The 12557-nt window shown below is 46.1% G+C and overlaps 1 protein-coding gene and 1 long non-coding RNA gene across 6 annotated transcripts in view; one reads left to right on the top strand and one right to left on the bottom strand.

The window, feature by feature from the left end:
- Nucleotides 1–12557, top strand: part of LOC110399783 (protein spire homolog 1-like) — a 51856-nt gene that overhangs the window by 20250 nt on the left and 19049 nt on the right. For 3 of the 4 annotated variants that reach the window (XR_002439408.1, XR_002439409.1, XR_002439411.1), the window contains exon 16: nt 790–945. The gene's annotated coding sequence lies outside the window, so the exon portion shown is untranslated. Of the gene's footprint in view, nt 1–789; nt 946–12557 lie in introns of those variants that run through there. The other variant, XR_002439417.1, reaches the window with a different exon arrangement.
- On the bottom strand, nt 2075–8099 carry LOC110399857. 2 transcript variants are annotated; one of them, XR_002439443.1, is made up of 3 exons: nt 7775–8099; nt 4169–4295; nt 2075–3117 (listed from the first exon to the last, which is right to left on the bottom strand). It is a non-coding gene; the product is annotated as an uncharacterized LOC110399857 (long non-coding RNA). The 2 variants fall into 2 exon arrangements; XR_002439442.1 differs by lacking the exon at nt 2075–3117 and adding an exon at nt 3159–3478.

The following is a 12557-nucleotide window of genomic DNA, read 5'->3' as shown; positions in this document are numbered from 1 at the left end:
ATCTTCTTAATGGTATTCAAACAGTCAGCAGCTTCTCTTAAGTAACTGCTAGCAAGTCTCTTCTCTTGCCTGCAGTTTAAAATTAGCTTAATTTCCATGCATCACTTTCACCCCGCAGCTCCCAAGTCCTGCACAGCCAACCAACAGCTGAATTCGTTGACTGCTTGTCAGTACTTTGCTCATGGCTCTATACATATCCAAAAAGAAAAGGAAGGAATGGGAATGCCCAGTAGGTTCCTGTGCCTTCAGTGGGAGGGCAGCCTCCTTTCCTGTCCCTGTACATGGGAGATACAGTCCCCCTTCTTGTGACAGCCTGAACTTGTGTGCGGTCCTTTCAGTGCCTGCTCTGTGCCCTTCCTTGTCACCCACAGCTTTCTTTGGGAGATCCTTATGCCCTGTTCTGGCACCGGGCAAGGAAGGAACTGCTTCTGGCAGTGGCTAACTTCTTCCTGAAAGGAGCTGTATTGGATGTAGTTTAGTGGGCATGGTGGTGATGGGTTGATGGTTGGACTAGGCGATCTCACAGCTCACAGCAGGGGGGGTTGAAACTAGATGATCATTATGGTCCTTTTCAACCCAGGTCATTCTATGTTTCTATGATGATCTCAGTGATTTTTTCCAGCCTTAATGTTTCTATGACTATTGGCCTTTGCTGTTGGTTTGTCACAGAGGAAGCCTGGAGCATCCAACCCTAGGTGCTGCCCAACATGTGTAGGCACTTGTGTGTAGTGATGCTAACTTGTACAACAGTAGGTGTTGTAATTGGTGTATTTGATGTATTTTTTGCAGGCGATCTCTGCCCAAATGGTGGAAGATACCTGGTGGGGAGTTGGCCTTCTGTCTGAGAGTGTGTCCTTACTACATATGAAGGGGACATAAGTTTTTCATCAGCCAGCAGCAGAGCAAGAGGAGGAGAAAACGCTAAAGCCCTGCAATCCCTGTCTAGTAAGTCCAGTCCTTGCAAATCAGAAGAACCTGTCCTGAAGGCAGGGGTGTTTGCAAGATGGTTAGTTATTTGCTTAAAACAGAAAATATGATGTTTCTATAGCTAAGGAAAAACTGTCCCTAATGAGAGGGGGAACCACAGGTATCTTATCTGCCCACAGAGAAACAGACACAGCTTTTACCACTAATTTTCTTCAGTGGTTTTCACCAGCTGAGATAATTATGGGGCTGATACCCAGGTCTTTACATTTGCTTTTGTTAACAGACCAGGGGCTGTGCTATATCCCTGCTACTGGTAAGTTTTAAGAGCATTATTTTATGCATGGGAGTAGTGTACAAAGTGGAGCGGCCATTGCAGTTGCAGGTTGGAACACAGGGTCTTTCACTGAGCCCTGAGCACCTTCTTCCAGACTGTGTTGCCAGTTTGGAGACATGGTGGGGAGGGACTGTTATTTATATGCATAATAAAACACCACCTGAATGCACCTGGAATCCTACCTTTGAGCAACATTAACACTCCAGTGACTTCATTTACAGTTATTTCACTTTGCTTCTCTTGATGCTTGGAATGAGAGTTTCAGGCATGTTTCCCTTTAACAAAAAATACTCTGAAATATGCATATTTTACAGTAAGTTGTGCTTTTGTAGAGTCTGCATCCTGAACTATATAATAGAGTCTCTGTGCGCAAATTGTACTAAGTCAGCTCCACTCCAGTGAAAATGTATTTATCAGAACCATGGCAGTTTGAAGGGAACTTTCTAAATGAGACCTTAAATTTTTTAAGGGAATTTTTGGAGCAGTACAAATACAGCAAGCTCCAAAGTTCCTCGCAGGTTAAGGGTAAAGCAAGCTTCTTCCATGCTGTGGCTTGGGAAAGCTTTTTTGAAGTGCAGTAAGATTGATAAGCTTTCATGAGATATTTTGAACACAGCAGTAACCCACAAGATTTGAGAGTAGGATGAGATTAGCCCCCCCCCCCCCCCCCCCCAAAGGCAAGTTTATTTGAATGAAGCAATCTATACAAAATGCAGTGGGATATTCCAAGATAATAGGGAATTGGGACCTTTTCTATTTTCTGAGCAGACACTACCACCACCTGAGGAACCCATGTCCAGCTACAGCTGAGTGTGCTGCATTTTGGGTGCTACAGGCTCCAAAGTTTTCTGTTTCTGCAGTGCTGCCAGCTGCAGCGAGTTTGATCTCTGCTTTGCTCCAGAGCTGGAGCCAGACTGCATGCTAACACAGTATGGCTGCAGGCCTTTTTGGTGTTTTTACTCTGTGGAGTTTTTATGAGACCATATCTGTCAAATGTATGTGTGAAGATAAATCAAACAAGCACAGCCACGGCTATTAAATAAATGTGAAATCTGAGTGGCTTCCACCAGCCCCTCGGTCCCTCCCCCCCCCAGCTGCTGTGTGTGCTGAGTGTTTTACAGAAACAGGAGGGTGAGGGATGGCTGGCTGTGGGAAAAGGAAAGCAGAGGGGAGGCAAATCCTGGGGAAGGGGCAGGTTTCCTTGCAGAGGGAAGGAGAGAGCTACAAGATGGATTTGGGGCTCACGCTGATGAAAGATTTCGATCTGGAAAGAGCCTGTTCAGGATTTTTTATGACTTCTGGAGAGTTAAGGGCTCAGCATTCCATCAGGGATGTCGTCTGACTGCTCTCAAGACATCCACAGTGCAGGGAAGAGGGGTTCTCAGCAGAGGAGGCAAGAAGGTGCTCTGAGCACAAATGTGATGAGTCAGTCAGTCTCAGACCATGTCTGGAGGCAAAGAGTAAGTGCCGAAGCATGAGAAGGACACCCAGTTTCTACATGCCTCACGGACTGTCCTCTCCTGTGGAATAAAATTATCTTGACCTGAGCCCTACTTGATTTTTTTCCTCATTCCTTAATCTGTGCTTCTGCCAGGAGAAGGGTGGTCTTTCCAAGGTCAGGACTGAGGTTGCTGTCAGGTCAGAGGGGGCAAGGTCAGACTTGAAGCTGGCTGGCTCTACCAAAGCTGTCCCATGCAGGGAGAGGGCCTTGCAGTTTCCAAAGCCATCAATCTCCTCCCCACTTTCACCAGCTATTCACCTCTTCCAGTTTTAAGTGGAAGAAAATACAGCCGAGCTCTTCAAGCCCTTGTGTCGAGCCTCTGGGAGCTGCATTCTTGCTCTCAAGTGGTCAGTCACTGAAAGAGAATAGCCAATATATCACTCTCAGGGTCTTTATTTGGGAGTTGAAGTTGGATCAACAATGTATCGGAAGGCTACTGTAACTGGGAAATTATTCTTCTGATTTCTGACAATGGGGCCGCTTCTGCCACAAAGAGAGCGTTGTCATTTCCCCCTGGATGCACTGGAGTTTGCCTGAATGTGCTTGTTTACACGAACGCTTGGTACGCAGGGAGAGAGCATCCTTGCAGGGAGATGGGACCTGACACGAGCCAAGGCCAACAACTTGCAACAACTTGTGTAGTAATGCAGCTTTTACTGTGCTCGTGCCCAAGGTGAAATGGGAGGTGCAGCACCGTGACGTGCTCCGGATGTGGCCTGTAAGGCAGAAGTGGGAGAAAAAGGGTATTTGACCTAGCTCCTACGTATGTGAAACCATTGCACCTCCACTGAACTGGGGTGCTGGTTAATGCTGGAAGAGGGTTTGACCTATAGGAATACAATCTGCTGCACATATTGTGTTGTGAAGTCTCGTGGTTGTTATGGTCTGTACACATCACCAGTGTTCAGTCAAATGAAAATAAATATTCAGGGATTTTTTTTTTTTTTTTTTTTTTGCCAATGGAAACATAAAAGGGAAGAGAAAACTCTTATGCTTTCATGTGAATTTCAGATGAGCTGCTAATGGAAGGCAAAATTATTAGTAGTAATAATTAGCAGCAAATGTGAGTCTACCATTTAATAAATGTTCTGTTTACACCCAGAAGGCCAGAAAAACACTTAAAAAGAGTCTTTCTTTCCATGAAGGCAAGTCATTCAGATTGAGCTCAATGTGTTTGTGTTGCTCAGCTGATGTACGTTCTTAGTTGATATGCTGGTACTTTTACCTTCAATGAAGTCTAAATCAGACAGTTTAGGTGAGCTGAACATCCTACCCTACGTTTTCTGTTCATTGTTATTGATGTTCAGTGTTTAAGGGGCTAGCTTGTCATTCAGTGTTGGGGTTGGGCTTGTTTTCTTTTAAGAGTGTGCTGTAGCTCAGTTCAAAGTGATACAGCTACCACTTACCATCTGAAATGCTGAGTCTCTACCATCATGTCAGTGGGGAACAATTTCCTTCTGATCACAAACAACAGACAGCACAATTCAGAGGTCCTGAAGTGCTTGGTTGTCGGGGCAGAGTATAGATTGCAGTCTGAATTTAGAATGGGAATACAGAAAAAAAGTGGTGGTCACCTGATTGCGCTGATATGCCTGCAACTTACCTGTGCATACGAACACTTAGTAACCTCTACTCTGCCATCCAAGGATGATATGCAGGTTTATAATACGTTTTAATCCTAAAGCATAGTTCCCTGGAGTGCAGTTCTAAACTTATAAGTGCAGGTATTTCATGGAACAGAAGTAACACAGCAGTGCATGCAGACCAGAACTTTTAGTTCTCTGGCTCTTAGTTTATTCTGCCTGTCTCTCCTTGTGGTCACCAGTAATCTTCTGTTTACATTGCTGCCCTGTAACTAGTGCAAGAACCTTGTTAAGATCAGACTAGAGATGCAGATTGGCTTTGACGTATACTGTAATGCCTGTTGTGAGAAAAAAAATAAACACCTTGCACTGGGATCTGCACAATGCTGTAAGGCACACACAACATAAATGCTTAACTTGGGTTCCAGACTTGCTGCCTTTCTCCTTGCTTCATCCAGAGGTGATGGGCACTGGCTGCTGGGGAAGTGTGAAAGCACACCACTGGTTTCTCACCTCCCATGGGCATAAACCTCTGCTCCTGTCACCACTTGTAGTTCTGACTGTGAGGAGCTTCTTTTTGCAGCAGCAAGAGCTGTTTCACCACCCCATCGCACCTGATGGCACTGGGAGCAGCAGGCCCTACTTTCCAGGTTTTGTAGTGCTCTCAGACCTGCCCTTGCCTCTTTCACCTCCCTGTAGTCAGGGCTGGCTCTCCCCACTCCTCAGATGCGCAAAAAGGTCTGAGGCACCTGCTGCAGTTACGTGACTATCCAGGGAGAGAGTGCAGAGGGGGAACGATGTTTATGGAGAGCAGGCTGAGGAAGGGAAAAGAGAAACTTTTTGGTGTTCTTCCCTACCTGCCCCACTGAATGCTTGTAGCAAGGTCCTCTGTTTTGGATGGAGCCTTCCCAGCTCTTGTCCTCAGCCTCCACCAGAAGAGGCACTGACTACCACCAAATCTCTGTTCCCCCTCCAGATCCCTGAGGCAGGACACTTATGTCATTCTTGTCAGCTATCCAGCCTGTTCTTCAAGCATTCCACTCGCAGAGGCTTCACAGCTGGATACTTCATGCATTGCTTCCATCTATTTGCCCTAATAGTTTCATAACATCAGGCCTGAATCCTTCTTACTGTTTAAGCTTGTTGTGGTTTCCTAACATCTCCAGTATGGGCTGGTTGAACTGACTAGCACCTTTCTCCCTTTGTACCAATCCTAAGACATCTTGTACTTCTTCTTGGTCTTATTTTCTTGAGGCTAAACTTCACCAGTTCTTTCAGGTTTTCCTCACAGATTATGTTCTCTAGACCTCTGATTGTTCTTCTTGTTTTCTTCTGGACTGTATCTAATTTGGCCACATCTTTTTTTGTCTTTTCTAAGAGCATAGCAATGATGACAAACAGTTCAGTTTTTAATCTGCTGTAAACCTCCAGCTCCAGTAGTTCCATATCTGTATTTGTGTAGTCAGTTATTCCTTAATGTAGCGTTTTTCATAGATTCCTACAGTGTCTTTTCTTTTTATCTTCCTGACTCTCTAATTGATCGAGGTGTTTTAAAAAAAGTTCTGTTCCTGTCTTTGATGTACTTGCAGATCCTTTCAGCTTTGGGTGAATTTAATCCTCTTTCTTCTAGTTCAGAGTCCATATCCACGAGTGGTGTTCCCCAGGGGCTGGTGCTGGGGCCTGCCCTCTACAATATCTTCATTGATGACCTGGATGAGGGCACTGTGTGCGCCCTCAATAAGTTTGCAGATGACACCAATCTGCCTGGGGTTAGCAAGGCCCTGCAGAGGGATCTGGACAGGCTGGATAGCTGGGCTGAAGCCAATGGGATGAGGTTCAACAAGACCAAGTGCTGAGTCCTGTACTTTGGCCACAACATCCCCAGGCAACACTACAGTCTTGGGGCAGAGTGGCTGGAAGACTGTGTAGAGGAAATGGACCTGTGGTTATTGGTCAACGCTTGGCTGAGCATGAGCCAGCAGTGTGCCCAGGTGGCCAAGAAGGCCAATGGCATCCTGGCTTGTATCAGAAATAGTGTTGCTAGCAGGAACAGGGAAGTAATTGTCCCGCTATACTCAGCACTGGTGAGGCTGCACCTTGAGTACTGTGTTCAGTTTTGGGCCCCTCACTGCAAGAAAGACATTGAGGCCCTGGAGCGTGTTCAGAGAAGAGCAATGAAGCTGGTGAGGGGTCTGGAGCACAGGCCTTATGAGGAGCAGCTGAGGGAGCTGGGATTTTCAGTCTGGAGAAGAGGAGGCTCAGGGGAGACCTTATGGCTCTCTATAACTACCTGAAGGGAGGTTGTAGTGAGCTGGGGGTCGGCCTCTTCTCTCATGTAACTGGTGATAGGACTAGAGGGAATGGCCTCAAGTTGTGCCAGCAGAGATTCAGGCTGGACATTAGGAAATACTACTTTTCTGAAAGAGTGGTCAGGCGCTGGAATGAGCTGCCCAGGGAGGTGGTGGAGTCATCAACACTGGAGGTGTTCAAGGAATGTTTAGACGTTGTGTTGAGGGATGTGGTTTAGTGAGAACTATTGGTGATAGGTGGATGGTTGGACTGGATGATCTTGTAGGTCTTTTTCCAACCTTGGTGATTCTATGATTCTGTGATCACTAACTGATGGGAATCACACCTGGAGAGAAACCTGTGGATGTCTATTCAATGTGTTCCTGTATTGGAGAGCAAAGTCCTGTCCTCAGCCTTCTGGGTACCAATACTGTGTTTGCTCTGCAATCAAGAGACCACACACTTGCTGGTTTATGAGAATTTCAGGAAAGCTAGAGTCTAAAGACTTAACAAGTAAAGATACTGACATCTGCTTCATCTTACTGGCCTATGAGGTCTGTCTCCTTGTTTTAAAAGGAAATTAGATGGGTTTGTTGAGACTAAACTGTGAAGCTAATACTGGTTTTTACTCATCCCATTACATTCCAGTTCCTTACAAATAGATTTTTTATTATTCATTCCAGAATTATTTCCTGTAAATGAAATTAAATTCATTGGTCTATAATTCCTCAGCTCCCTTTTTTCCAAAGACTTTCTGATTTTGGCTGTCCTTGCTTTTGCTATAATTGTGTACTAATTCTTAGTAATCTAGCTTGGATTCTGCTCTCTATGCATAACCTTCTTGTTCTTGAGGTCAACAGCAGCATTCTAGTCAAGCTGGTCTTTTCTTGTACTCCTTTTCCTTTCTCTGAAGTGGTGTAGAGCTTGCTGCCTTCCTGTCTCATGGACAAGATGGCTGCAAAAGATCTCCTCTTACTATTAAAGCCTGGGCTGTGTTTGGAATCTGCTGTTCCTTCCTGGCTTGATAGTTTGCAGGAGACTTGTCCCTGGGAGATGACTTACATCTGGTGATCTATGGACTACCCTATACTGTTGATGCTCATGATTTGTTCCTGAGTTATATTAACGACAGTATTTCACCTGGCAGATGCTCTGGGTGAGGGTCACCACCGAGCTAAAAGGTGTTGGAACAAGTTCTTCTGGATGCCATCTCCAAGCAATCGGAAGAGAAGAAGGTTATCAGGAGTAGTCAGCACGGAATCACCAAGCGGAAATCATACTTGACCAACCTAATAGCCTTCTGTGATGTCATCACTGACTGGGTAGATGGGGGGGAGAGCAGTATATGTTGTGTACTTTGACTTCAGCAAGGTGTTTGACACCGTCTCCCACGGCATCCTTGTTCTGAAACTTAGAAAATGTGGGATAAATGAGTGAACGGTGAGGTGGACTGAGAACCGGCTGACTGGCAGAGCTCAGAGGGCTGTCATCAGTGGTTCAGAGTCTGGTTGGAGACCTGTAATTAGCGGTGTTCCCCAGGAGTCAGTGCTGGGTCTGGTCTTGTTCAGCATCTTCATCAACAACCTGGATGAAGGGATAGAGTCCACCCTCAGCAAGTCTGCTGACAAAGCTGGGAGGATTTTCTGACACACTGGAAGGCTGTGCTGCCATTCAGACAGTCTCCTGGACAGACTGGAGACTTGGGCAGGGAGGAACCTGATGGGGTTTAACAAGAGCAAGTGTAGAGTCTTGCATCTGGGGAGGAATAACCATATGCATCAGTACAGGTTAGGGGCTGGCCTGCTAGAGAGGAGCTCTGCGGAGAAGGACCTGGCTATTCTGGTGGACAACAGGTTGGCCATGAGCCAGCAGTGTGCCCTTGTGGCCAAGAAGGCCAGTGGGATCTGGGGGTGCATTAAAAAGAGCTTGGCCAGCAGGTCGAGGGAGGTGGTCCTCCCCCTCTACTCTGCCCTGGTGAGGCCACATTTAGACTACTGTGTCCAGTTCCGGGCTCCCCAGTTCAAAACAGACAGGGATCTCCTAGAAACAGCCCAGTAGAGGGCCACAAAGATGATTAAGGGCCTGGAGCATCTCCCATATGAAGAAAGGCTGAGTAACCTGGGTCTGTTCACCCTGGCGAAGAGAAGACTGAGAACGGATCTGATTAATGTTTATCAGATGAGCCTGGATGAGGCCAGGCTCTTTGTGGTGGTGTGTAGCAATAGGACAAGGAGTAGTGGCCTAAAACTCGAACATAGGAAGTCCCGTACTAATATGCAGAAGAACTTCTTTACAGTAAAGGTGACAGAGCACTGGAACAGGTTGCCCAGAGAGGTTGTGGAGTCTCCTTCTATGGAAATATTCAAGACCCATCTGGATGCCTACCTGTGTGACCTATTGTAGGGAACCCGCTTTAGCAGGGGGTTGGACTCGATGATCTCTTGAGATCCCTTCCAACCCCTGCAATTCTGTGATTCTGTGAGCTGGGCCACCCACCTCAGCGTTGGTGACACCTCATTTCTTTCTTTCTTTTTTTTTTTTTTTTTGTTAAAAATGGAGGAATGAAATGCTCGCACCTTCAGCAATGCCCAGCAGTTATCCATTTGTGGTACTCCGCAAAGGATGGGATTGATACTGAGTACCAGTGGCAAGCCAGTTCCTCCTTTGCAATTACTTTTCTTAGCCTTTGAAGTGAAGGTTAGATCTGCACTGCCACACTGACAGTGAAGTCCTAACTCAGGCCATCTTTGGATAATGTTTGCTCAGGTGTGGTACACTGGAAGTAAAATCATCGCTGTTCTTTTCCCAGAAAAAATATTCATTGTTTGCCACATTTAATTAAGTTTTCCCCTCTGTTCACACAGCCTCCCCCATCCAGTTCTGAAGTTAGTTTTATAGTTTCCTCTTAGCCTTCTCCTTTGATCCTAAAGTAGCTGTCACCTCTGTACCTACAGCTCTTCCTTTCTCACCTTGGCCAGCATAGAATGTGTTTGTGGGTTAATGGCTTTCTTCTTGGGGGCTGCTGACTCTTCACCAGTCAGCTAGATTCTAGATGAAATCATTCTCTCTTCTGTTTCAAGTATATCTCATATATATTTCCCTGCCTGCGCTTTATATTCCGTCCCAAATTCGTTCATAGGAAATGATTCTGTTTTAGTTCATTTTGTTTTGGAAAGTGAATCTGTTGCCAGGGGAATGCATGAAGTTTCCAGGCGTGGGGTCCAAGCTTGGCGCAGGAAGATGCTGCACAGCACAGACCTTGCCACACACAGCCTGGAGCTCCTTGCTCCAGCCCTGTGAGCAGATCTGCCCTCCTCAGCACTGGCTGCGCTCAAGCCAAAGCTGTGTCGGCTCCCTGCCTTGGTCAGCCTGCCTGCAACCTGCTCTCTCTGCCTAATCTGACTCTGGTAAGCTCATTTACCTGTATCTGAACTACAACTGAGGCTTGAACCCTCGGATCTGCACTGGTGAAAACCTATGTCAGTAAACCAAGCTATAGTGCGGCAACCAAAGCAGGGCAGGAGCGAGCAGCTTGACATGTGTGTGACAAAATAACCCCATGCTGCAAGATGTAAGTGCCATTATAAGCAGTGCCACTTTTAGACTCTTAAATTTCTGTAACAAAAGTTATTAACAAAATGCTTTACCAAGAGTGCTGCTTCTGTAGCTTGACTTGGAAGCCTCAGCCCAGAAATGGCTTGTCTGCTGCAGAGCCTAATTTAGATGCTACATTCTGCCATGCCACAGCAGGGAGATTCAAAGTGCTCAGTTAGCGTGGTTAAACCAAAGTGTAAAGTAGACTGCACGTTTTCTCCAGTATGGCATCAATAAATGCTCCTTAGCTCTGGTGCTGGGATGAGTACACAGGATCCATCTCACAGGCATGGTGTACTGAGAGGGTAATGGGAAGAGGGCTGAGGTGAGTGTGTCTGGAAGAGCAGATCAAAAGGGAGGAGTGACAATGAGAGGAGTGAAATTCCAGCAGAGAAATGTGTGCAGCTAGATGCAGGGACTCCAGCCTGCTCCCACTCTGCTCCTTAGAGGTGAAACCTTAGGCTGCTGTAATCAGTGACAGATGCCAGCTGCTGAATAGAACCAGAGGGAAGTGGAGATGAGGGTACACAGAGATGTGTGGCAGAGTGGTCTGTGAGGAACAATTGCAGATTTTTGTCTCAGAAATGAACAAATGTTGTTCTCCAGTGTTTGCTAAAGATTAACTTATAAATGACACCCACGCACACGTTTGTAGATAAGGTCTGGAGAAAAGGTCTGTGATTTCTGCTCTCTTTTTTTTTTTCTTGGCACATTACTATGTGAGTAAGCTTATTAAATTTTTCTTCTGCAGATCATTTTCAAATGTATGCTTACATTGTGACCAAAAAAAATGAAGGAAAAAAATACCTCAGTCCAAAAAAATGGCTGGCAGAGGATGAAAAATGTCTGCTTTGGAAATGAACACTGACTCTTCCTCTCATTCACACACACACATACCCTCAGCAGGCAGATCACCACTGATCAAGGTTACCAACAAGAGTTAAGGCCAAATCTGGAACAAGGGAGAACTCTGTGTGTAGAAACAGCTCAGCAGATGCACATTTATTAAATTCAGTGCAGCAGCAAAGAAAAAAAACAACAAAACATTTCTTGGGGCTTGTGTCTGATTTGCCTGCGATGACCTCTCTTTCCATCAAGCCAAGTCCTTTCCTTCTGCAGATCTCCATGTATGGTTGGCATTCCGCAATTAGGGAGACATCAATAAATCAGTGACAGACAAGCAAGGACTTCAGCCTTCCCTCGAATTTGCACTGTCAAGAGTTCATCTCTGAGTGCTCCCCCTCTGTTCTCAGCAGCACTCAGAATGCCTGGGGTTTGCAGTCAGGAGCAGCGTGGGCTCAGAGCCAGCCAGCTCTGGAGCTGGAGTCAGAGGGGGTGGGGATTTAGATAATATTGGGCTGAACTGAATGCTGTTAGATATTGGCCTGAGCCCGTAGCCAAGAACTTGGGTGGTAGCTATTGTTGGGAATCACGATCAAGAAATGTTGTTATTACATAGTGCTTTACAATTGTTGTTATTACATAGTGCTTTACAATGGGTTGGAGCCTGTTACAAGCAGCGGTGATCCAGCTTTGCAGAACATAAAGACCAAAGAAAGGCTCATGGAGCAAATGTCCATGTGAAGAAAGTCCGGCGTGGTGGAGAGGGTACTGCATGAAGCATCAGTGGCATGCTGAAGTTGCAGTTGCCAATGGCATAGGTGCCATTTGGAATACTCTTGGTATTTCTGTTCATGTGAGACAGGACCTCAGCAGGGCTCTACCCTTGAGCCCCTGATAAATGCAAGGCTACCTTCAAAAATAGATCATAGTGTCCAGTACTCTGTTCAGCTGAGTTCTGAAAACCTCCAAGGCTGGGGATTTCACAATCTTTCTGTGAAATCTACACCAATTCTGAACCAGAAAGGAATTTTTTCCTTCACTCCAGAAGCATTTCTCTTGTCGCAGCCTGTGCCTGTTGTCTGTTGTCGTCTTACTCTGCACCTCCCAATGGAGCTGGCCTCTTGCCTTCTCTGTAACCTCTTCTAGGTAACTGAAGGCTGCAAGCAGGTCCTCCTGAGCTTTCTCTGCTCCAGGTCCATTTCTCTCACTGGCTCCTGACAGGTCCCCTCTAGCCCCCAGACATGGGAAGCAATTTTCCTCTGCCTTGTCTATTTAGACAGCAAGGTCTTTGGGATGGGTGTTGTTATTTGGTACATGCATGGCAGTTTGAGACCTCCTCTGGATCTCACTGCAAGGGTCTTGCAAGTCCATTGCAGATAAATAGAGACCACAAATCAGCTTTGGAAGTCTTCCAAGAACTGAGTGGGCAGAGGGGCTTGGGGAGATGATGAGTTAGAGCAAGGAGGCAAGGGCAATGGGCAACCAC

This window comes from Numida meleagris, chromosome 1 (genome assembly GCF_002078875.1).
Source record: "Numida meleagris isolate 19003 breed g44 Domestic line chromosome 1, NumMel1.0, whole genome shotgun sequence".
Classification (NCBI taxonomy): Eukaryota; Metazoa; Chordata; class Aves; order Galliformes; family Numididae; genus Numida; species Numida meleagris.
This window is presented reverse-complemented; position numbering and strand designations above follow the sequence as displayed.